The sequence below is a fragment of the Pleurodeles waltl genome, chromosome 12 (assembly GCF_031143425.1).
Source record: "Pleurodeles waltl isolate 20211129_DDA chromosome 12, aPleWal1.hap1.20221129, whole genome shotgun sequence".
Taxonomy (NCBI): Eukaryota; Metazoa; Chordata; class Amphibia; order Caudata; family Salamandridae; genus Pleurodeles; species Pleurodeles waltl.
The window spans coordinates 690620250-690646922 of NC_090451.1; the positions used below are offsets into that span (position 1 = coordinate 690620250).

The following is a 26673-nucleotide window of genomic DNA, read 5'->3' on the forward strand; positions in this document are numbered from 1 at the left end:
CTTTTTTCTAAATCACTTAAATTCCGTGGTCATTTTTAGTAGGCTACTGAAAGGCCTGGTTTACGCTATATAAAATACTAAAAAGCCTGCATCTATTTAGGTTTGCTAGCAAAATAGGATCTGCTTTTTTTTATCAAAGTGCTGGGATCCTGTACTGTCTGATGCTTCACTGGTGAAGCCCAGAAATATTAGGGCACTTTATTTTCACTTATGATTGAACTTTATTACTTCTCACTTGTTGCTTGTGTTTTGCTTCACTAATGACCGAGCTGAAACACTCATGCCCTGACAAAAATCTCTGGAATGCGCTTCTTAGTCTAAAGAAGACATTTATTAAATCACTTCGCAAGGTTCATAAAGGAGATTAGCATGCTGAAAGCACACGTTTAAAAATGGTCACATCAATAAAATGAAAACATGTACAAATGACTCTTCACTGCCATATACACAGCAAATATATACATGCAAAGATACACATACCTATAGTGACATATATATTCATACACAATGCAAAGCAAATAATCAGGAAAAACTCATAACCATAGGGGCCTATCTGGTGCTTCATCCTTCTCATGCCAGCAAGTCGTTGACCCCGGTTCTACTGCAACGAGAAAGAGAGATCTACCCTCATTGGAAATATATCATCCATTCAACGTCTCAATCCTGATTGAGGTCTCTGAATCTGCCCACCGTCGACCTGGGTCTCTTATATACTTTTAACAAACATGAGAGGATAATTTCAGAAACTCCCTCCCACTTCATAAGTTTATTATTTAAAAAATGCTGGTTACTTTAGGTCAGTTTTTTAAAGAACATGTCTGGAATTGGCCAAAATCCCAAGGTGCCCTCTATGAAAACAAAACCGTTCCCTGCCGTCCTAGTACATTCTTATCAGCCTAAGCCCTTGGTGAGAAAGAACACCCAAACAGGCAGAATAAAAACATGAGCACATTGTATAATGTGGGCATGGAAAATTACTTGCAGCTTTTAACATGGCAGTGGCTAATGCTAAAATAAAGTCAATAGGCAAAATGAAGTTGGTGGTCACTAATGTGACGGTGTGCTGCTAAGCTAAGTGCAACGTAGAGTCAGTGGTCAAAACGCAAATATTATTACTGTTTGTTAGAGCCATTTAACAGAAAATAAAAACACAATACTGATAAAAATACATTAAATAGAGGTCCAAATTCGAATCGCAGAAAAAGTAAAAAACATGTCATGTTTTATTCTGCCTTTTTAGTTTGACAGCTACCATTAATCACTTATCCTAAACTGGCCAAGTGTACCCTGGATCTCGAACCACTTAGATTAATTCAGTTGATTATTGCAGACACATTTCCCAGTATGTGCAGTTCTTTGCAATACATACTACCTTTCGTTAAACGCAGGGCAAATGGAAGGACTGTAGTGCCTAACTAAAAGAGATGTGGCTGCATATGTGGCAACATAATAAAATAATGTGTCTTGCATGACACACCTGGTTGGGCCACAAAGAATATCCACCATAATGAAATTGTGTGTATTTGATTTTTCTAAATGTATTGTAGTAAAAATGTGTTTAATACTGATTGGAAGACATTGAGCACTGTACATAACAACTGGAACACCTAACCCAGAAAATGGGCTATTTCTAGAGAAAGATGGAGCTTCAGTGGCGGAAAGATGGTAAAGAGAAAGGTTTGACACCGTCCCTGAAATACTGAAGGGATGGAGTAAGGCTGAGCTGGAGATGAATCAAGCAGTTTTGGAGCACATCAGAAGGCCTGTCTCCATGTGCTTTTTGTGAGTCTTGAGTCTTAAACCAGGCCATAGAGAGATGTGCAGTGTTATCCAGAAATGCTTTTTGTTGGAAGCCAGGTCTTGGTTCAGTGCACTGGAGGACTGTGGATCACACACTAGACTTTAAAGTGGAGTCAGCCCAGCAGAAGCAGTGTTTGCTGGTTGAGGAATGTTTGAACTACGCTTGATTAGTTATGGGTTTGGCCGATGTGTGAAGCACAGACTTAAGTAAGTTCAGAATCTGAGAAACCCGTTGTAATAGCATGAGCCCAGTTTTGGTTGAATTACGTTTAAAGTCATGCAGGTCTGAAAGAGGCCCAAGCAACATCTGAGTTTATGGATGTCACTGGTCATTGACGCTTTGAGGAAAGGGTGAGGGTTTTTGCCATACTGATGAAGAGTGGTGCCTCAGTGGTGAAGAGCAATGATTTGCTGGCTGAATAAGATGCCTAATATCCCCATGCAAAAGTTAAACAATAAAGGGGTGAGAGAAGGGAAGTAGGCATCTGGGTGAATCTGTTTGAATAACTTGTCTTCCAGAGGGGTAGGGTATGAATTAATGGTTTTTCATTTGATGCTAATGCCTGGGGGAGTGCCTCCACTTCTGCCAGGTGATCGATCTTGTTGGAGGCTGCTGGGAGGCTGGGATGGAAATGTTGGGGTTGCCACTGGTCATAAGAACATTGTCTAACACCTGGTTGGTAGTAGTGTCAGTGCCTCGGTGATAGCAAAAACAGACTGGAATAGGTTGTGAAGGGAACAGCTCATGTGAAGCTGCTTAGGACCTGCCGTCATGAGGACTTTCCCTCAGTAGCGGAGACCGATGGAATAGTAATCATCAAGGTCCATCTCAATTTTTGAGGAGGTAAAGGATATGTCATTTTCTAGAGAGGAACGCAGACTCTCATTAATGAGGGAGATGTTGAAAATGTCTAAAAGAAGACTGTTAGAAATGGGGTCTCTAGTAGGCAGTCGGTTTGCACCCTGTCCAAGTAGGGACCCTCACTCTAGTCAGGATAAGGTAGATACCCGCTCAGATAACCCCTGCTCACCCCCTTGGTAGCTTGGCACGAGCAGTCAGGCTTATCTCAGAAGCAATGTGTAAAGCATTTACACATAACATACAGTAATAAGTAAAAACACTACAAAAGGACACCACACCAGTTTTAGAAAAATAGCCAATATTTATCTATATAAAAAAAGACCAACTACGATAAAAAATCCAACATACAGTAATAAAAATATGAATGCTGCAAGATGTACTTAACAATACAGTTCCTTGAAGTCAATAACTCCACCTGGGGCTATCGCGGCGTCGTGAACAACAAAATCAAAAGTTCAGGCTGGCCTCGGCGTTGCGGGCCAGCTGCGGTGTCAGAAGACCCACAAACAGTACCTTGGATTCGCAGGGCGTCGTGATCCTCGCGGTGAGCTCCGGAGAGCGTCGTCGCTGGTGTCGGTTCTGGAGTCGGTGCAGGAGTCGTCGGGCCCTTGAAGTCACGCACCTCAAGGATCGAACTCCGAGCTGATGAAATCAAGTGCGCTGGCGGGGATGGCGTCGGGGCTGCGGTGCGAAGCGGGACGATGCGACGTGCGGTGCCCACAGGTCACGGTGCAGGCAACGGCTCGGTGACGGCGTCCAGCGGCGTCGGTGAGACCAGGGCTGCTGTGTGAAGCGGGGCGGTGCAATGTGCGGTGTCCACAGGTCACGGTGCAGGCAGCATCGTCGTTGTGGAAGCGCGGTCATCTGTAGGCCCAAGCCAGCGGTGCGGGACAGGACGGTGCTTCGTGACCCTCATGAGCGGTGTCCACAGGCCACGGTGCAGGCAAGGATGCCTGGTGACAACACTGGAGCCGATGGTGCTGGTGTCGGTGGACCGGGGCTGCGGGACGGGACGGTGCTTCGTGCTCCTCACAAGCGGTGTCCACAGGCCATGGTGCAGGCAGCGGCGCCGGTGTCAGCAGGAGCGACGCCGTCGGGGATGCCCAGGCTGCGATGTGAGCAGGTGACGCCGGAGTGCGGGGCCCACAGGTCGTGGTGCGAGCAGCGGCTCTGTGAAGTCGTCCGATGACGGCGTCAGTGAGACCAGGGTCGCGGTGCGAAGCGGGGCAATGCAACTCCGTGTGGGGTCGGCAGGTCACGGTGCAGGCCAGTGGCGTCGTTGCCGGAGTTGCAGTGGTTTCTCCTCTTGCACAGCACAAAACACACAGTTCCCAGTGCTGCAGGTCGAGGAAACTGAAGTCTTCGGTGTCCCTGAGACTTCCAACAGGAGGCAAGCTCTACTTCAAGCCCTTGGGGAATTTTCTCGAGCAGGACACACAGCAAAGTTCACCTTTTGCACTCTTTTCAGGCAGAAGCAGCAACTGCAGGCCAGTCCAGCAAAGCAACACAGCAAAGGGACAGTTCTCCTCCTTCAGCTCTTCAGCTTTTCTCCTGGGCAGAGGGTCCTCTTGATTCCAGAAAGATTCTAAAAGTCTAGAATTTATTATACCCAGTTCTGCCTTTGAAGTTTCCAAACTTCAAAGCAAAGTCTCAAGTGTTTGCAAGATCCTTCCTTGTCCAGGCCAGGCCCCAGACACTCACCAGGGGGTCGGAGACAGCATTGTGTGAGGGCAGGCACAGTACTTTCAGGTGTGAGTGACCACTCCTCCCTTCCCCTCCAGCACAGATGGCTAATCAAGATATGCAGGCTACACCCCAGCCCCCTTTGTGTCACTGTCTAGAGGAGAGGTAAGAACAGCCCAACTGTCAAACTGACCCAGACGGGGAATCCACAAACAGGCAGAGTCACAGAATGGATTAAGCAAGAAAATGCCTACTTTCTAAAAGTGGCATTTTCAAACGCACAAACTTAAAATCAACTTTACTAAAAGATGTAGTTTTAAATTGTGAGCTCAGAGACCCCAAACTCCGCATGTCCATCCGCTCCCAAAGGGAATCTACACTTTAATCAAATTTAAAGGTAGCCCCCATGTTAACCTATGAGAGGGACAGGCCTTGCAACAGTGAAAAACGAATTAAGCAATATTTCACTGTCAGGACATATAAAACACATTACTATATGTCCTACCTTAACCATACACTGCACCCTGCCCTTGGGGCTACCTAGGGCCTACCTTAGGGGTGTCTTACATGTAAGAAAAGGGAAGGTTTAGGCCTGGCAAGTGGGTACACTTGCCAAGTCTAAGTTACAGTCAAAACTGCACACACAGACACTGCAGTGGCAGGTCTGAGACATGATTACAGAGCTACTTATGTGGGTGGCACAACTAGTGCTGCAGGCCCACTAGTAGCATTTGATTTATAGGCCCTGGGCACCTCTAGTGCACTTTACTAGGGACTTACTAGTAAATCAAATATGCCAATTATGGATAAACCAGTCCACAGTACAATTTATATGGGGAGCACTTGCACTTTAGCACTGATTAGCAGTGGTAAAGTGCGCAGAGACAATAAACCAGCAAAATCAGAGTCCAAAACCAGGAGGTCAGAAGGCAAAAAGACAGGGGAGACACGCCAAAAAGCTGCCAGGTCTAACAAAGACCAAGGCCCTCAGGAGCTATAGATTTGATAGGTGAAGATAAGAGAAGGCCACTGCCATGCGAGGTTGCATTTAGGGTGTGTAGGATGTTAGTGTTTGATTGGCGAAGATGAGGAGTGCTGGAGTAAAGTGGGCAAGGAGTGAGGTACTAGGCCGGGTGATGTGGAAATGTTAATGATGTTGTTTAAATTCAACACGGTAGCCACAAAAACGACACCTCTAGCACACATAGGGGGTCATTCTGACCCCCGCCGGCGGCAACTGCCAGAAGACCGTACCGCGGTCAAAAGACCATGGCGGTCATTCTGAGTTTCCCGCTGGGCTGGCGGGCGACCGCCAGAAGGCCGCCCGCCCGCCCAGCGGGAAACCCCCTTCCACGAGGATGCCGGCTCCGAATGGAGCCGGCGGAGTGGAAAGAGTGCGACGGGTGCAGTTGCACCCGTCGCGATTTTCAGTGTCTGCTGTGCAGACACTGAAAATCTTTGTGGGGCCCTGTTAGGGGGCCCCTGCAGTGCCCATGCCATTGGCATGGGCACTGCAGGGGCCCCCAGGGGCCCCACGACACCCCTTCCCGCCAGCAAGGTTCTGGCGGTCAAAACCGCCAGAACCAGGCTGGCGGGAAGGGGGTCGGAATCCCCATGGCGGCGCTGCCTGCAGCGCCGCCATGGAGGATTCCTCAGGCCAGGGGAAAACCGGCGGGAAACCGCCGGTTTCCCTTTTCTGACTGTGGCTTTACCGCCGCGGTCAGAATTGGCCTGGATGCACCGCCAGCCTGTTGGCGGTGCATCCGCGGTCCCCGGACCGCCAGGGTCGGAATGACCCCCATACTGTAATGCCTCTTGCCCAGCCTTACCATGGCACCCTTTGCAACTTTCAACTCTTTGATGCCAATGGATGCTTTTATAATATGAGGAGGGGTGGTGGCGGAGTGGCTAGCAGCAGTGCTTATCAGTGTTGAACATATATTTTAATTATTGGCATTGAGAATAATCACAAGCTAATATTTGGCTTTGGTAGAGATAATAGTCTCTTTGTCTTTTTTGCAAGCTATTCCGAGAGCATCAAGGTTACTGGGAGATCTAGACGTATACTAGATATATTCACACTTGCAAGTCTTTTGTTGGTATTCAGTTCATGGGCATACCAGGGAACAGTGGTCTCGGTACGACCTTATGCTGCATAGATGATCCTAAATGTCTGTCAGGGTACAGATAATGTTGCAGATAAAAGATAGGGTCATTATCACGAGTTGCCTATGAGCTTCTGCGGGCAAATTATTAATTGTCTGTATGGTTTAGTGGGAATGAGCGTGGGAAAGTGATAGATGGAGACATGCAATAGTGAAAGAGTTGGTAGAGTAAGACATTAGCTGTAGAAATTGTGTTTGAAAAGTGTGATACAAAGGGTGAGTTGTTTTTGACTGGGTTGTAGATGAGATAGTAAGTGGTGGCAAAGGTCATAGTGAGATATAGAATGGTTGAAGGATGACAATTGGTGGTGGAAGAGCTGTGAGTTGCAAAGTTGCAGGTCTCTGTGATGAAGAGGATGCCTGGGGTACTGAGAGTGATGACAAAGTATTCATAATTATCAGTCCGCCATGCTGATGCTGATAAGTGTGAACACTGAGTAAAGCAAATATCCTTCCAAACTGCCTAGAAAATACATATAACAGTTTTCTCTTAGAATATGGTACAGAATAAGCAAGGTAAAGAATCTCATATAAATAACTCTGTAGTGACAGTGAATTAGTTAGGTGAGACTTTCCATTGGGCCATTCAACACAAATACATGAAATGTCCCAAAAAATGTTCACTCAATTTGGGATCAGCATGGGAAATGTAATGCTCTCACATTTGGGGATGGAGCTTGGTGGGATACAAAAAGGGGAATCAAACAAATTACATTTCTCATCTTACTTCGATTGAAATATTTGCTCTCTACTCCAGAAAAATGCATTATGGAATTACACCAAACTTGGCATGAAATTACAACCTTACTTAAGGGACTGCCTCTGCTTGATTTGGTGAAAATGTATTCAGTAGTTTTCAAAATATTAGCATTACAAAAATGTGTTGTGTGGGCTTAAAGGGGTTCAGAGTTGGAGATATCTGGACTGTCAATAACCAGATGTCCTGCAGTTTGCAAATCCATAGGGGTTTCATAAGTCTGTTAAAAAATAAAGGCACATTATTGGATGTAGAAGCTTTTTCGTCCATTGTGGATTTGTAAATTTACTTTGCTCTGATTGGCTGGCCATCAAAAAATATGTATCTAGTTGCTGCCACTATACAGTGTGGTACACCAATCACTGTATGGGAAAATGTAGAAAAATAGAGCATAGGAGGGCAGGTTATGGGACCCCGTGCCCATTGGCAGAGGCCCCATTGGGACCCTCCAGCATAAAAAAAAGTTTTTGGGTCTAACGTCAATGCCGAGCTTTGGGTAAATCACTTTAAAGCTTTTTATTCATATCCAGACCCCTTGGATTCCAGTTTTGAAGATACACTCTCGCTTTTTGCATTGTCTATTAGATTCAATGTAACATTAGTTTGGGAGGCCATCAGCGCTAGCATGTCATGAAACGCCCCTGGGACATGCAGGTCCCAATAGAGCTCTACAAGGAGAATGTGGAGTTTTGGGCACCTGCCAATACTAAAGTAGTCAATAATACCACCATCACTGGTCTTCCGCATTCTTGCACACAGCTGTGGTCATCCCGATCCAAAAACAAATAGTTGCAAAAACGATCCCCGATGTTACAGGCCAATTTCTTTGCTAGGAACCATGGTCAAAGTCAGAGGATGTATAGCCTTGAGTAGGATTGAGAGGTGGGCAAACTTCAATCAAGTAATCACCACTGTGCAATTTGGGTTTAGGAAAGGGCTCAGATCCTCAGAGCAATGTCTTAATTCCCATTCAATCATTAGCAATACACATTTGCTAAAGGGGAGCCATTGTTTCTCTCTTTCATGGATTTAAGTAGCTCATTTGACAGAGTTAACTGAAGTAAACTCTCAAAAATGTCTTTGACCTGGGGCTTGAGGATAACTTGGTTATTTTTCTTTGGGCCTTACATTGTGGAGGCTTTGCATCTGTTGGATATGGGCCACGAGGAGCTTGTACTGACTGTTTTTGATCTTCAAAGAGGTGTTCCTACGGGATGCGTCCTCTCCCCTATCTTATTTCTTCTTTACATCAGTAGCTTAATGAATGCTATCAAACTTCAGCGAAGGATCTGCTCAAGATCAAGTCCACTTTACTACCACCCTGCTTTATGCAGATGATGCTGCCCTGATGTCCTGTACCCCTAATGGTCTGAGGTCCCTAATTAGCAGTTTTGTAGCCTTCAAGGATAATTCAGATGTGGAAACCCACCTCTCAAAAATTAAATACATGGTTTGTGGCCCTAGAATGGGTAAAGAGGGCTCCTTTTGGAATAAGGGAAGGCGGATTGCGCGAGTTACCAACTTTCCATATCTGGGTATCGTGTTTGATCCCAAATGCTCATCGTTGCCCTGCATAGCTAATCATTGCTAGTGATTCAATCATTCTGTTGAAGCCCAGTTTGATTTTGCAAAACAAGCCGGTAATAAACATATTCTGGCCTCATTAGAGGTCTACCTGCAAAAGTGTTTGGGTTATCAGGATGTTGTTATGGTACAGGCAGATGAGAACCACTTCTGTTGGTGCCTCCAAGGACTTCCTCCTTTCTTTTTGCATGAGTAATTGGGCCTATCCTATGTATCCAATCCAATTAATGTGGCATCCCTAGTTCTCTGGGTTTCAGTCTAGGCCAACAAGCACTCCGCAGTCACTAGGCAGATCATTGGAGACAGTTTGAAATGTGAAAAGGTTTTTGCGATTTCCCTGGCTGAATAATGTTCAATCAGCATCTAAAGCCATTGGCTTGGGGAATTATTTACATCTCCACACTCTCGAACTAAAACTGACACTTTGTGTATCAGCAAACCCTTTATGAGCCACAGTTTGTTAACTATAGAGGTAGCGGAGCTGAGGAAACCTCTTTTGTGATGTTATGCTCTCGCGAGTCATACTTGACTTGGATCCTGAGCCCTTGGGAAAGATCCCAAACTAGCCAAATTTTGGCTGGGAACTATTACATCTCTACTTTCCCCTGGGCCAATATGATAACGGATCTGTTTTAGTTTGCTCCTGTGATGAGTCTTCTGTGCAATCCTTAGAACACTTTGTTTTTTTGTTGTAAATTTTATGCATTCCAAACCAGAAAGTTTTTATAACCTGTTCTTACATTTTACAGGTTTCGTCGATTGAAGCCCACTTTGTATGTTTTTTACATTTGTTACCAAACTCTTGGTCTGTTTTAATTGTGGAAACCTTTTTAGAGACGACACTCTACAAATTTAAATTATTGACCATCTGATTTTCTATTTCTATGTTTATATTTCTCTTGAAATAATCGTCATTTTATAATGGTAATGTTTTTATGATTGTTTTTTCATAATCGGATGAAGGTTTAAAAAGAAAAAGAAGTACTTTTTCCACAGGGTGAGATTTGGAGATCCAGGACATTGATGGGCCTCCTGTGGATTTTGAAAAACAGTTTTGCTTACCTTAGCTGCACACAATTAATAGCTGCGGACAGTGGGGTTTGCATGAGTGGGTGTAGGGCACAGCCTGGTTGTAGCTTAAGCCCTATGGCATTATGTACAAGGATTGGTTGCCGGTGGAGGATCTGGTGAAAAGCCAGGTCCTGCAGTCACCCTCTGCAGCAGTTTTCCAAAGGCCGTGCATAGCAGGGCTTTGCCATCAGCAACAGTTTGGACATAGAGCCTAGCCAGATGCTATGCCAATGGTCAACCCGTACGGTGAACACAGATATTCACTGTAAAACCTACAGCTAATGTGAAGTTATGGTTAGGTTTCGGTCATAACACGTTTGTTTAAACAGAACTCTGAAACTCACCTAAAACTCTATCAAATTCATATGGTTATCAATTAAACTGCAAAACTGCAATCCACTGAAATCCGCAGAGCAGTGACTAAAGCCATAACCTGCACATCCAATGCAATGCTTATGACTTCACCGCTGATGTGACGGATGCAAATTCAAATGACATAAGTGATCTTTCCATGAGATTATCTATTAAATGACCCTGTTATTGAGATGAATGTGAATAAAGTATTTAATAGGTTGCCTATGTGTTTTCAATTAATGTTTTTCATTTTTTGTAAATATATTTATTAGATTTTTACATTGGTGGGAAGCACAGAGTTGCCAATCACTTGCAAATGGGTTAGCATTCAGTGGAACATTTAGTGATACAAAGCCTTGTAGACCATAACCATGTCAAGGTTGCAAGCATAGCAATTGCAGATGGTCGTGTATGAGTTTCCAGATCCTGTATCTGAGCTATCAATGTTGGACAAGTGTGTGAGGGTAAATTTTAACAACTGTTAAACTGGAGGGAAGCAGGAACCAACAGTAACAATATGGTAACAGCTTTGAGTGCAGTCAGTGAACAGAATTTGTGCAGCACAGGCAGTGGCAGTGGTTGGACAGGGCCTTGTGACTGCTTAGTCTGTTAAGTCTAGTACTTTGATGAGCAAAAGTTCTGAAGTTTGCATATAAATTATGACAGTGAGAGGGAGTGGAAAGTGCGACTAAGTGGCTGAGGAGAGTGTTTAATCCAATCTGAGGTTGGTATATGAGTGCTGTTGGACATGTTACTCATTTGTCTCGGGCATATCTGCTCACAGTGGGAGAGTGTAGTCTCTCACTGAAGCTTTGAAGTGTATAAGCAGAGCATCCCAGACCATAGGGATTGGGCATTAACAGAGCTTTTTGGCTTCCTTTTGGCAGAGGGCTGTGCTCTCTGCTTTTATCCAGCGGATGAAACTGTTATGCCAGGTGGTGACTGGACGAGGATTTCTATCTGCCCTGTAGTGTTGTGTGATGGCACGTTTGGCCAATACCAGTGCCAGGCTGGTGAAGCACTCTTCAACTTTATGGTGCATCTTCAGTTTATAGATGCCCAAAGCTATTGCAGTCCAGCTACTTAGATGAGAGTACCCTTTTTCCTCAGCAAGTGTATTGGGTATAGTCTTCCAGTATTTTTGTAGGGCTGGGGCTGGTTACAGCAAATGTTGCAGGTCGACTGTCGGAGAACTACAGTGAGGAAAGATGAGGTGTCTCATTGGGAAGTACTGATTGAGTTTTCTGGGTGTGAGATAGGTCCTGCGTGGTACGGTTAACTGTAGGCTCTTAAGTCTAGCCTTTCTGCAGGCCTTCTTGTTGGAATTCTAGTCCCTTGGCCCATTCTGTGTCATGGAACTTTCTATCCACCCCCATCTCCCACCTCCCACGTCTTGAGTCATGACTGAAGTCCCAGTTTGTTCCCTGATTACCTTGCATATCCAGGTAATCAGGTGTTGACCTGTACCAATGAGCAACAGTGATCGCAACACGACATGTGTCTGTGGTTCTTCATTGTTCGTATTCCATAGTCTGTGAGGAGCATCCTAAGTTGCCTGTATGTGAGGAATTGGCCAGGAGGGATGGTGTAGTCCTCCGTGAGGTGTTCAAATGTAAGTAGATGTCCGTTAGGGATCAAATCCCCACAGTGGTCACAGATGAGTCTTGCCAGGCAGTTAATTCACCAGTGCTGAAGAAACCAGTGTATTGGGGTAAACTCCTAAAAGTAAGTGCTGGAGCGTAAGGTGCCTCCTGTTGCGTGAGCTGGAAAATTCGAAACTTACATTTTCGGGCCACCGTCACGTTGGGACCATGGCATCTTGGGGCTTACTTTAGGAAGGAGGAATTTGTTGACCAGGCTCATCGTAAGAGGTACCGCACAGTACAGGTGTTTCCCAAGTATTTTATAGTCTGTACTAATCTAATATGGCTATTGGCCTTACTATGACAGCAAGGGCAGGTCCCTATCTGGTTTAAGGATGAATATTAGAAGAGATTAATGAAGTGAATCGGGTAGTAAACCTTCTTGTAGGGCTTCATTATACACTTCTGCCAGCTATGGGGCTAGTTATCAATTATCAATGATGATCTTTTCGGTGTTGCTACTTATTGCCATAAATTTTGTGAGGTCCTAAGCATTGCACGTGGTGTGCAATTAAAGTCTGCTTATTTTTTGCTGTTTTAATTTGTAATGATAACTGAATTTTAACTGTGTTTTCTTATGAAGACCTATATATATCTGTATCATATATATGTGTGAATATAGCAACCTCCGCTCCTTCTGGGAAATTTTTGGGGTGCTCCATCAAGAGGGAGCAGAGACAAAATGGGGGTCACAAAATACAATTTCCCCATGCAATTTCCATAGGACGTTTTAGACACTGCTACAGCCAAAATAGCCGAATTACACCAAATTTGGCCGAAAGCTACATATTTACTCAGAAAGTGTGCTCTTTATGATTTGGTGTGAAATCGTTCAGTAGTTTTTGAGAAATTAAGGTTCAAAATGTATAGATATCTGGACAGTTGGGTACATGGGAATCCTGCAGGAGTCCATGCATCTTCAAATAATATGGTGGTCTGGTTGGATCAGGAGGCTTTTTATCCTGTTGGTCGCTAAAATGTTGCAACCACAGTTAAGTGCCATGTGGCCTTGGTCCCGGCGTCCTGAAAAATGAAAAAAATAGGTTAGCGTCTGTAATGGGTTCTTTATCCCTGAAGCACATAAAAGGGATATTGGAATAAGATAACAGGCGCAGAAGGTAGGTTTTAGTTATTTTATTCGTGTTTTGGTTTTTAAGGATGGCTTTTTATCCCTTGTTTTGTTCACACGGATAACGCACTTGCAATCCAGAAATAATTAACAAAAAAAGTTCCCCCTTGTTTTTCTCTTTCAGGGTTTTGGTGGTAGTCCGTGAGTAACGCGGTCCAGCCTTGGGAAGGTCTCCGGTCCTCCTCTTCGTCAGGGGCCCGGCTCTGAGGTGACCACGCCCCTCCTGGGACGTGGCCGGCACTTTGGCAGCCTCCCGGCTTCTCTCCGACGGGGGCGGGAGAGCCCCGGGGCTCTCCTCTCTCTCTCGGGGTCTTGGTTCCTTCGGCGGGTTCCTTCTTCTCTGTCGTCGGCGTCCCGGTCTCCTTCTCCTCCGGTCGCGCACGTCGAGACACCACTTCCGTCTCCTCTCTCTCTTCATCCTCTTTTGGTCCGTCTTTTCTTTCGGTTGTCGTCCAGACGCCGAAGGCGTCTGACGTCACAGGCTCGCGTCCGTTCCGCACAATGTCCTGGAAACCGGCGTCCGGAGACGTCCGGTTACACATCCCCTCCCTTGAATGGGGCTGTTCGAGCCCCAAAGGTCCCGGGAACCGGGATAAATAGTCAGCCTGTCCCATAAGATCACCAGGGAGATGGCAAACCTGGAAGGAGAAAGGTTGAAGCTCCATAAACCATCTCAATATGCGACTGTTAGTATCTTTATACCTCGATAGCCAGGTGAGGGGAGCGTGGTCCGTATATAATAGAAAGGATCTTCCCAGGAGGTAATATTGGAGGCTCTCAAGTGCCCACTTGATGGCGAGACATTCTCGCTCAATAATGGGATAGTTTCGCTCCCTGGGAAACAGTTTACGGCTAATAAAGACCACGGGGTGACTAATACCTTTCCCATCTTTCTGAAAAAGCACGGCCCCCAGACCCACGTCTGAGGCATCCGTTTGGAGGTGAAAGGGGACAGTGAAGTCAGGACATTTTAAAATCGGTTGGGTAGTGAGGTATCTTTGGAGGGTACGGTAACTATGGGATTGTACGGGGTTTAAATTCGTGATTTTTTTTTTTTTGTCCTTTCCTCAGGAGATCGGTTAGGGGAGCGGCCACGGTGGAATAATGGGGTATAAATCTTCGGTAGTAGCCTACTAAGCCTAAGAATGAGCGGACCTCCTTTTTCGTTGTGGGTGCCTCTATCCGTAGGATGGCTTCAACTTTACTCATTTGTGGTCTAAGTATACCTTTCCCTATATGATATCCTAGATAAGAGATCTCATTGAACGCCAATCGGCTTTTGGAGGCATTGGCTGTTAACCCAGCCCCTCGTAACGCTGTAAAGATTTTGGTTAAATGTGTCAAGTGGTCCTCCCAAGTCTCGCTGTGGATAACGATATCATCCAGATACGCGGCAGCGTATCTGGTATGAGGTCGTAGAATGGTGTCGATGAGACGTTGGAAGGTGGCGGGTGCCCCATGTAACCCGAAAGGGAGAACCTTAAATTGGTATAACCCAGAGGGGGTAGAGAAGGCCGTTTTCTCTTTATCTTCTGGCGTCAAAGGAATCTGCCAATAGCCTTTGGTCAAGTCGAGTGTAGACATGTACCTAGCTTTTCCCAACTTCTCTAAGAGTTCGTCTACCCTTGGAAGGGGATAGGTATCAAACTGGGATATAGAATTGACTTGTCTAAAGTCAATACAGAAACGTATGGACCCATCTGGCTTTGGCACTAATACCACCGGGGAGCACCAGGGACTCTGGGAAGGCTCTATAACGCCTAGGTCTAACATCTTTTCTATTTCGTTTTCTACCAGGATCTTTCTAGCTTCTGGGATACGATATGGTCGTAAGCGTATGACCTTGCCAGGTGGGGTTATGATTTGATGATGTACCAGCTTGGTCTTGCCTGGTATCGAGGAGAACACATGGGCATGAACATGGAGGAGCTGATTTAATTGCTCACTCTGTTGGATCGAGATTTCGCTATTTATGGGAGGCACCTCGTTTCCGCTAGGATGCTCAGTGGGACACCATCCTATCTCTAACTCCTTAACGGTGTTAACTAGGCATCCCCTGGTTGGTTCTCCCTGTGGCTCTTCCCATTTTTTCAATAGATTGACATGAAAGATCTGGGACCGGTTGGAACTATCTGTGAGCTGGATCTTATAGGTCACGGGGGTTATTACCCCTATCACTTTATAAGGTCCCTGCCACTTTGCCAGCAACTTGTTGTCTGAGCTAGGGAGAAGCACTAACACCTTATCACCTATGGTAAAGGTCCTTAATTGGGTATTCCTGTCGTAATATCTTTTCTGCTTTTCTTGAGCCTTTTCCATATGCTCCCTTACATTTTCCCACACATTTTGGATGTTGGTTTTTAACTCCTGGGTATATTCTAAGAGGGATTTTTCTCCGTCCTCCTCCTCCCATAACTCGGCAGCCATATCTAACAAGGTCCTGGGCTGTCGTCCGAACAATAATTCAAATGGACTATGGCCCGTGGAAGCTTGTTCATGGGTCCTGATAGCGTATAACACTAAGGGGAGTTTTCTATCCCAGTCCTTACCTGTCTCTGAAATAGATTTCTTTAGTAGAGTTTTCAGAGTGCGGTTATACCTTTCTACCAAACCATCCGTTTGAGGATGATAAACCGCTGTCCGTAACTGTTTGATCCCCAGAAGTTGACATATTTGTGACATCAAGTTGGACATGAACTGGGTACCTTGGTCTGTTAAAATTTCTCGGGGAAAGCCTATTCGGGAGAAGAACCCTATCATTGCATGAGCTACGCTCTTGGAGTTAATACTGCTGAGTGGGATGGCTTCTGGATATCTGGTGGCATAATCCACTAATACCAGTATATAACGGTATCCTCTAGAAGAAGGTAGGAGAGGACCTACAATGTCCATTCCTATTCTTGAAAAAGGGATGTCTATAATGGGCAACGGTTGTAAGGGAGCTCTTCTTTTGGGACCAGGATCAATCATTTGGCATTTGGGACATTGCTGACAAAACCTCCTAATCTGTGAAAAGACCCCCGGCCAGTAAAACTTCCTCAACAGATATTCTTCCGTTTTTTCCCTGCCATAGTGACCCCCCCCTGGCTGGCTATGGGCTAGGTGTAGGACTTGTGGTCTATAAGGTTCGGGGACTAATAGCTGCTTCTTTTCTTCTCGGTTATTACCAGTGACACGGTACAACAGGTTTCTGATTATGGTAAAAGAGGGGCTTTTGTCTTGGGGTTCCCGTGGTCGGGCATTTTTCCAGGCATGGATCAAACTCGGATCTTCCCTTTGACAACTACGGAATGGGGGAAGGTCAGTAAGAGTAAGGACCTTTGTAATTACCCTATCTGGACTCATGTTTCCTTGGGCAAAGACTCTTCGGGTTTCTCTCTTTTCTTTTCGGGAGGGTCGGTATTTAAGCACCGGTGGTGTTATTGGTGTACTAGAAAAAGGAGCTCTTTTCCACCATGTGCTCATGTTTTCAGAGTCCTTTGTACTGTCAAGAAGTTCCGAAAAGTCAGGGAAGTCTGTTCCTATGATAGCTTCTTCGACTAATCGTTCCACCACCCCCATCCTTATGGGGACTTCTTTTCCATCCCAGGACAAAGTTGTCCAGATTAGGGGGTATTCTCTTGTATCTCCATGAATACAACATATGGATACTGTAAGCCCTGAAGCAAAAAGGGGTTTTTCCAATAAATCAGCACGAATTACAGATTGGCTGCACCCTGAGTCGATGAGCGCTACTGTGGTTCTTCCATTGATAACAAGTTTCTTCTTGTATCGGGTTTCCTTTCCCCCTGTATAGAAGACTCTCCCCCTGGTGACTCCTATTTCCATCGGCTCTGACTTTTCTGACTTCAGTGGGCAAACCCGGGCGATATGTCCCCACTCTCCACAGCTAAAACACTGTGGTTGTTGCATATAGGGTCTTTCTGGACCTCGTAATTTTCCCGGATCCTCGGTTGGTTTTCGCCCTAGGGATGGGGAGGGTCCGAGGTTCTGTCGGAGGGGGTTAAGTGTTGGCCGTACGGGAGGGATTTTGAACTCGAGGGAGCGATGAAAGGCACAGGCTAATTCAATAGTGGTGTTAGTATCTGGACTTGGGTGTTGCTTGATCCAATTACGGGTATTGGTAGGTAGAGCATCTAGATATTGTTCTAGGAGAACAACCTCAATGATATCCTCCCTATTGGTCCCAATGGGACCTAGCCACTTGAGTCCTAAGTCCTTAATTCGAAAATATAGGGCCCGGGGGTTCTCGGAGGGTCCCCACTTGGCTTTCCTAAACCGGACCCTATAATGTTCTGTATCAAACCCCACCCGCTCCAGGATACTCTTCTTAATATCCTGATAGGGTGTCGTTCCGCCGGGGTTTACCGCTTGATAAGCCGCTTGGAGAGTTCCTGTCAATAACGGGGCGATGTATTGGCCCCACCTATCCGGGGGCCAGGTGGCGGAAGTAGCAACCCGCTCGAAATTCGTGAAAAAGGCATCCGGGTCTTCGCCTTCCTGATATCGCTGCAGGACCGAACTGGGTACGTTCGGATGTACCCGGGTAGTGGCAATAGTGTCCGTGAGGTTTTTGATTGCAGTCTCATGGACCAACTGATTGTTGGCCATGATAGTGGCCTGACTTTTCAGAGCGCTTTGTAGGGCTTCCCTTTCCACTTTAGCCTCCTTCTGTTGCTCTTCCCATACTACTTGCAGATGCCTCTGCCCTGCGGCTAGCTGCTGCATCATCTCCGATAGGCTGGGTGTGCCCTCCATCGTCTTTGGTTACCTGTAGTTATTCCAATATCCCACTTCTGACACCACTGTAATGGGTTCTTTATCCCTGAAGCACATAAAAGGGATATTGGAATAAGATAACAGGCGCAGAAGGTAGGTTTTAGTTATTTTATTCGTGTTTTGGTTTTTAAGGATGGCTTTTTATCCCTTGTTTTGTTCACACGGATAACGCACTTGCAATCCAGAAATAATTAACAAAAAAAGTTCCCCCTTGTTTTTCTCTTTCAGGGTTTTGGTGGTAGTCCGTGAGTAACGCGGTCCAGCCTTGGGAAGGTCTCCGGTCCTCCTCTTCGTCAGGGGCCCGGCTCTGAGGTGACCACGCCCCTCCTGGGACGTGGCCGGCACTTTGGCAGCCTCCCGGCTTCTCTCCGACGGGGGCGGGAGAGCCCCGGGGCTCTCCTCTCTCTCTCGGGGTCTTGGTTCCTTCGGCGGGTTCCTTCTTCTCTGTCGTCGGCGTCCCGGTCTCCTTCTCCTCCGGTCGCGCACGTCGAGACACCACTTCCGTCTCCTCTCTCTCTTCATCCTCTTTTGGTCCGTCTTTTCTTTCGGTTGTCGTCCAGACGCCGAAGGCGTCTGACGTCACAGGCTCGCGTCCGTTCCGCACAATGTCCTGGAAACCGGCGTCCGGAGACGTCCGGTTACAGCGTCCAAATTTAAATTTGAATGTAAAATCCTATACTTTAAAAAACACTGAAATTAATCAGTTACAGTTAATGGACGCAACTATAACTTCTGTTGTATGCAGCCATGGCCCGTTCTGGAGAAGAAAAATGTCTGTGACCCCTGACCTGTTTTGGCCAGGTGAACACTCCCCGTGCGCACAGCACCACATAGCTGTGCCTGTGTCTCCCCACCCCGCCCTCGCTGCTGCCAAGGGATCAAGGCCCTCCTGAACCTGATCTTCCCTGGTGTCTAGTGGTAAGCGTTAGTGTGTTTGGTAAATTCGGTATTCACTGTTTTCTTTGTATTTCGTTTTTTCCTTGTTTGCGTCTGTTTTTTTTTTTCTTTCCCCGGATTTGTGTCGCTTCTTGTGCCCCTGCCCCCCAGCGCTTCGGCTCCCCGAGCCATCTCCCCTTCCCGCTGCTTCGTCCCTGCGGCCCCGCCCCCCTCGTGCCCCCATTCGCCTCCCAGCTGCTCCTCCCTCCCTCCCTCCTCCCCTTCTTAATGGCGGTCGCGCCAGAGGCAAGCCGGTCTGCGCCCCTCTGCGCCTGGACCGCGCCCAGCGCCAGAACCCCTGAACCCTGCGACCACCATGCCGCCAGACTCTGTTACGATGCCAGCACCCTCCTCGCACTCAACACCGGTCGAGACACCACCTGCCTCCAGGCCACCCCAAAACGCACCCACTGACCCTTCTCCTGCCGCACCTGTAGCTTCACCTGCGACAGAGCCACTAAACCTACCAGGACCGGAATCAACCACCTTCACTGCATACTCCTCAACACCCGCTCCGCACGCAAACATGCCATCGAGCTCTGGGACTTGCTCAACACGGCCACCCCTGATGTAGCCTTCCTGACCAAAACCTGGTGGAACGACTCCTCGGCACCCGACATCGCCATAGCCATCCCAGACGGCTACAAGGTCACCTGCAGGGATCGCGTCAACGGAATCGGAGGAGGAATAGCCATCGTCCACAAGTCCACCCTCGAAGTCTACACCAACATGGACAACACCCTCAAGGCAGCCAAACACCTGTACTTCCGAATCCACACTAACCCCAACACCACCATCAGAGGGACGCTCGTCTACAGACCCCCCGGACCTAGGGCACCGTTCAGCGACTCCATCGCCAGCCTCGCCAGCACCCAGGCACTCACCTCCACGGATTACATCCTCCTCGGGGACCTAAACTTCCATCTTGAGAACAATAACGATGCCAACTTCACCACTCTGATCGACAACCTCACCAACCTCGGTCTCAGACAACTCGTCACCGCACCTACCCACGCCACCGGCCACACACTCGACCTCATCTTCTCCACAAGCGCCCACGTTGCCTTCAACCACACCACCGAACTCCACTGGACCGACCACCACTGCATCCACTTTACCTTCAAGAAACAAACCAAACACCGCCACACCCAACCACTGCCCCGTCGATGCTGGAGCAAAGTCACTGAAGATCAGCTGACCAACGCCATCACCCAGAGACCGCCAATTGACCCCACCGACCCAGACAACGCAGCCAACACCTTCAGACAGTGGATCAATGACTGCGCAAACTACCTCGCACCACTCAAGAAGCCCACCAACAACCAAGCCAGCAAGAAAGCCACCTGGTTCACCAACGAGCTCCAAACCTCCAAGCGCAACTGCTGGAAACTCAAGAAGAAATGGCTCCACTAACGAACACCCGACAGCCACACAGCCCACAAGGACGCCACCCGCAGACATCACCAACTCATCAGGCTAGCCAAGAGATCCTCCTTCAAAGTCCATCTGGATAAAAACGGACACAACAGCAAAGAGCTCTTCAGCATCGTGAAGGAACTCTCCAACCCCAGCGCCAATGTCAACGACATCCCACCTTCTCAGGAGCTGTGCGGCTCACCGTCCACTTCTTTCCACCGGAAGATCGCTGACATCCACGACTACCTCGACACTTCACGACCACCTCGACACCACGACCACCTCGACACGACCATCTCGACCACGCCAGACTCCATCTCCACAAACATCACCCGTACCAAACGCCTGACTTCATGGACCAACGTCAACGACAACGAAACTCGCAAGATCATGAACTCCATCCACTCAGGATCACCGTCAGACCCATGTCCGCACGACGTATACAACAAAGCTGATGCAGTCATCGCACCCCAACTACGGAAGGTTATCAACATCTCCTTCGAAACAGCGAGATTCCCGGAAAGCTGGAAGCACGCCGAAATCAACGCCCTTCTCAAGAAGCCCAAGGCGGACCTCAAGAACTTCCGGACCATCTCCCTGCTCCCGTTCCCGGCGAAGGTCATCGAGAAAATCGTTAACACACAACTGACCCGCCAACTCGAAGCCAACGACATCCTGGACCCTTCCCAGTCCAGATTCAGATGGAACCACAGCACCGAGACCGCCCTTCTCGCCGCCGCAAACGACATCAGACGCCAACTCGACAACGGCGAAACATCAGCCCTCATCCTCCTAGACCTGTCAGCCTCCTTCGACACGGTCTGCCACCACACTCTGAAAACCCACCTCCATGAAGCTGGAATCCAAGGAAAAGCCCTCGACTGGACCACATCCTTCATCTCCGGCAGAACCCAGAGAGTCCGCCTCCCTCCCTTCCAATCCGAAGCCACCAACATCATCTGCGGCGTAACCCAGGGCTCAGCCCGACGCTGTTCAATATCTACACGGCTCCCCTTGCACAAGTGGCCCGCAAGCACAACCTCAACATCATCTCCTACGCCGAGGACACCCAACTCATCCTCTCCCTCACCAAGGACCCGCACACCGCCAAAACCAACCTTCACGAAGGTATGAAGGCTATCGCCGACTGGATGAGAGGCAGCTGTATGAAACTGAACTCAGACAAGAAGGAGGTCCTCATCCTAGGGCCCACCCCCTCCGCCTGGAACGACCCGTGGTGGCCAATCTCGCTGGGTACCCCACCGACACCGACCGACCACGCATGCAACCTTGGATTCGTCCTCAACTCATCCCTCTCCATGTCAAATCAGGTCAACGCCATATCCTCCTCCTGCTACAACACCCTCCGCATGCTCCGCAGGATCTACAAGTGGATCCCGACCGAAACAAGAAGAACAGTGACACAGGCCCTGGTCAGCAGCAGGCTAGACTACGACAACGTACTCTACGCAGGTATCCCGACGAAACACCTGCAACGCCTACAACGCATCCAAAACGCCTCTGCCCGACTAATCCTCAACGTGCCCCGCCGCAACCACATCACCCCCCACCTGAGAGACCTTCAATGGCTCCCCGTCGACAAGAGGATCACCTTCAAGCTCCTCACCCACGCACACAAAGCACTCCACAACGCTGGACCAGCCTACCTAAACAACAGACTCAGCTTCTACATCCCCACCCGACAACTCCGCTCCGCCAACCTCACCCTCGCCGTTGTCCCCCGCATCCAACGAAAGTCCTCCGGTGGCAGATCCTTCTCCTACCTCGCCACCAAGACCTGGAACACCCTCCCAACCAACGTAAGATAGACCCAAGACCTGCTCACCTTCAGAAGACACCTCAAGACCTGTACGAGCAGTAGCAGCACCCACCCGCGCCTTGAGACCCTTGCGGGTAAGTAGTGCGCTTTATAAATACAATGATTGATTGATTGATCTGTCAAGCTGAGTAAAGGTCAGCCTGACAACACTCTTCCTGTTCAGATCAGGCAGCTAGGAACTAGACAAGCACTAAATGTGCATGCTCCTGGCTGCCTGAACTGACCTTTGCCATGTTGAGGATTTCACAGCTCTGTGGGCCTGACCTCTTCGGCCTGGCAAAAATGCCTTGAGGTCCTCCGCCTTGTGGCGATGGGGAGTAACACCTCGTCGCAGAGTGGGGTGGAGTCAGCAACTGTCACTGAACCCATTGCACTCTGTGACGAGGTAGGGACGGCTGTCTGCCCTCATTGGCTGAACTTAGGTCAGCCAATAAGGGTAGACAGCAGTCCCAACCTTCCTGGGACCACCGAGGCTTTCCTCTCCTAAAGCTGCAGTATAGGTACGTTTTCTGTTTGTGAATGTTTTGTGCATGTGTGCGTGTATGTATAAAGGTATGAATTTATTATGTGTTCTGAATGGGTGTATGTATGCACGTTTGTGAATGCAAGGTTGTGAGTGAGTGTGTATGTGTGCATGTGTGGCCTGCCTACCCCCTCCAAAATTACCGTCCGCCTCTGCTAACCTGCACTGCTTATGACCTCATATAATACATCACTCATGACATATTCTTGACATCATTGATAAGATCACTGATGACAACTGAAATTACATAATTGATGACAACACTGTGTAAGGCGGTGGTACAAGTTATAGTTACTTTACTTAACTATAACTGGTGAATTTCAGTGTTACGTTTAAACTCACATTTTCACCTAACTATAACATCACTTGTACTTTGTTTTTTAGTACACATACACACACACGCACATTCATTTGTGCTGTGAAGTTAGATGTGCTCCATAGATTCACTGCATCAGTTGCCCATCTTTTAATATCATCCTCATCTGAGAGTGACCCCTCATGATTGAAAACAGAATATGTGAGGTATTGTTCAAGGATAGTTATCAGGCTGCAGCAGTGATGCAACCCTAGACTCCAATAAATAAGGTCTACAATTTGTCATTACTCTACTGGATAAATGCAGGCCGAGTACAGGCACATCATTGTACTTGGCAATAAACTGCCATGTTTCAATATAAAGTTGTAAACTCTGCAGGTTTCCTTTCTTATAATAAAGAAGTCAGACTTTGTTTACGTAATTAAATATTAGTTTAGGATGTTAACATGTAGATATCAGTACATACAACAGTTTGAAATTGGTATTAGGGCTAATTATTCTTTTTAATGTAAATTGTGTTGTTTGTCAATAATGTTCTAAGTTGGAAAATGCACCCTAGATATCACAAGTTAAGAGGATTTCTACCTCGTAGTAGTACAATGAGCATCACTTTAGGTACCGACTGGAAGAACACACTGTCAGCACTTTAGAAAAGATGAGATTTTGGCAAGTACCTGAAACAGGCGTAGTCACCATGTAGACGGAGAATCCCAAACACACAAAAAGTGATTCTAAGAATGCTTGCAAATAGAGTTCTAACTCCCACTGGTCCCATGCAATGCCCCACTGTGGCAATGAATGGAAATGTATTTCACCCAACCATGGTCAGAAATTTGAAGCTGTCTGGTGAGAAGACAATTCAGACAAGGATTGGCTTTGGTCCCATCTCAGCGCAGACCTTTTAACATGTAGAGGCAATGATCGAAGATTCCAAATTCCTGGTAAAACGGAAATTAGCCAATGGACAAGACCAGCTAGTGATGAGAACAAGAAAGACCTAGAAAGACCTGGAAAGGTAGTCACACTTAAAGCAGGTTCATATATTGTCTTGGTGTTCCAGCATAATTTTATTTTGAAATGACTCTGCTATATTGCTGAAGGAATCCAGCATATGTGGGATAGGAGGAACGAGGAAGCCGAAGGACTTGGATTAGCTTCTACTGGTTGAAAAAAGTTAACGTGCAGAGTCTTTTGCTCTACTGAGTTCACCATGTCGTGGAGAAATGCTATTTCTGAGTTACCATTATCGTAAGATAAATTTGAAACTGCTCTTCTCGTGGGTGAATACAGTTTGGGAGTATGGCTTCCTCTATTTCCTCTCTCTAACTTGTATCATTCTTGTTTCGTGGCTTTACCCTCTTCCCGGAATTACTTTTGATCCTGGAGGATGTTGTTTTTTTTAGGAAAAGATTGGTTGGGGTGGGTCTCTTTAAGTGGGAGGTGGAACCGATATAAACCATTGTATTGAAGCCTGTGAGCTAATTGGCGATTATTTCTAATGTGTAACCATTCCCCAGGAGTGTAACGTCACCCTGAATTATCTCTGGGTAATTTTCTAATGTGTCACTAATAATTTCAGCATGAACATTCTTTACAAAAGCACACTCTTACCTCAAGGCACAATACCGTTGTGTTAAGAGACATCTATCATGTAGTGGTAAACACTTCAAACTGAGTAGTGTCACTTACCCTGAAGCATTGTTGGTGGAGTTCACCTGAAACCACCTGACTTTGTTGGACTTTGTTTTTATGTGGAACGGATAGAATAATGCAGGGTTTGATGACTTGATGTTACTTGACTTCTTGGGTGCAAGACAAGATTGAGCAGCACAAAAGAAGATGAGATCTGGAAGGCTTACAATAATCTCCTTGAGGGTTTAAGACCCATCCTATGAGAGATAGAGAATGTGTCTGTGGTCTATATATTGGAACCTGTATTGGACATTTGTAAAGCAGCAACATGGTGTTCCCTTCATACCTTTACCAAACATGCGATGAGTGTTGCAGCTATGTTTGATAATATTTTCTAGTGGGAATACTGTGCTTTGTGTGCCTCAGATCCTCCTCCTGTCATGGACATTGGTCTAGTGTGTGAGGAACCTGCAAAAAGAGTATCTCCTAGAAGAAAAAGCCACTTGCCTTTGGTAACGCCTTTTCTGATAAATGACCTATCACTCCACAGAATCTTCTTTGTGGTCCAGACCTCCCTCTTTAGTGATAGTATTTGTTCTTTAGTACCACGTTTCCTGATTATTTATTACATGTTTACTTTGTCTTCTTATTCTGGCCTCTGATGAGCAGGGACATTTGTCCTGCCTGACACCATTGGCAAGGGAGGTATGTTTAAGAACCTTCTACATCCCTTCCTGGAGTGACACCTTGGTGGGTCTCTGTGTGATGCTATTGTGGTGCTTGAGCTTTCATGGGCTCTTCGGTGTGGTGCTAACATATTGGAAGCTCTTTCGACAAAGTGCTGAATAGCATGTGGTCGTTTGAATAAGTAGCTAAAATGTTTGGGACTCTTGACTACGTGCTGAAATGTTTTGTAATCTTTCGTTTAGGTTGTGAAAGTCTCCAAGACTCCTTAAGGTGTTTGTTTGTTGTTGAAATGTTAGCAATATTTTGTTAAGGTATTAAAAGGCTCGATTATCTTTTGTTTTAGAGTTGAGGTAAAGTCCTGGAAGACCTGCTGGTCTTTTAGGATGATATTAAGATTCCTAGACTGGGACTGTGGTGATAATGTGAGCTGATAATAAGTGAACTGCATGTGCTTGTTTTTGTAAGGGTCAATTTGCCTTGAGATCGTTTCGCTTGGGGTTGAAATGCATGGGGCAAATTTGGTAAGGGGTGAAATGCTTGATGCTTTTTTTGATTAGATGCTGCAACGTCTTGTACTGCGCTGAAGTAGCTTGGGCTCTCATGACAAGATACTGAATTGACTAGCACTATTTTGGTAAAGTCTTCATGGAAGTGTAAGGAGTCCTTCTGTAAACTTGGGTTAAAAAAACTGCAGCACTTGACACCCTTTGAAAAAGTTCTCAATGCTCTTAGGTGTTGTTAAAGTGTCAAAATAATTTTTGATTAGTGCAGAATTGACGTAAAGTATTTAGGTCCGGCCTAGTGACAACGTTAGAAGTCTCACCAACCTATGCAATCAAAACAATGCATTAGTAAAAATACATAGAGGAGTACATAAGTAAATGTGCTTTGGGCCAGCCCTCTTCATCCACTGGCATGGGCAACCGCGATTCACATTCTGCTTCCACCCACAATAGCGTGGGGCGGGGGTCCGCTCACTTCAGCCGCTGCCCCTTCCGCTGTGGCGACGGCATTTTGCCTCATCACAAGTGCACATCCGACTACAAAGACGTGCACTTGAGTGCCAAGACTGATATTTCACTACTTTAATTAGCCAATACTTTGTTTATTTCAATTATTTATCTTTTTTTATAGTCAAAGATGTGTGATAAAACTAGGACTTCGGGTAACAGTTATCAAATGCCAGTCGTAATTTTTCTTTGCACTTATAAGAGTAAATTTTTTTAGTTATAGCCCTTAAAGCTAAAGAAAATGTATTAAAATTGTTTCTGCAACAAAGGACGCAAACTGTGCTATTAAAATTATATGCAATGCATTTTAAATTTATTTTTTGGTTGAGCGCGCAAGCGCGCTGACTGTAATCTATCTGTGGGCTTTTAACCACGCCCATCACTATCACCCATTCATGGGCTTACCTTTCAAAAATCCTTTGTTATCATTGGTAAGTGCTTTACGTTTGTCCCTTCTTGGGGTAGTTTGGTTATTTGCTTGGACAT

General features: G+C 46.5%; 1 protein-coding gene across 2 annotated transcripts in view; it reads left to right on the top strand.

Moving 5' to 3' along the window:
* Positions 1-26673, top strand: part of DLG4 (discs large MAGUK scaffold protein 4) — a 584369-nt gene that overhangs the window by 126606 nt on the left and 431090 nt on the right. The window lies entirely within an intron of this gene.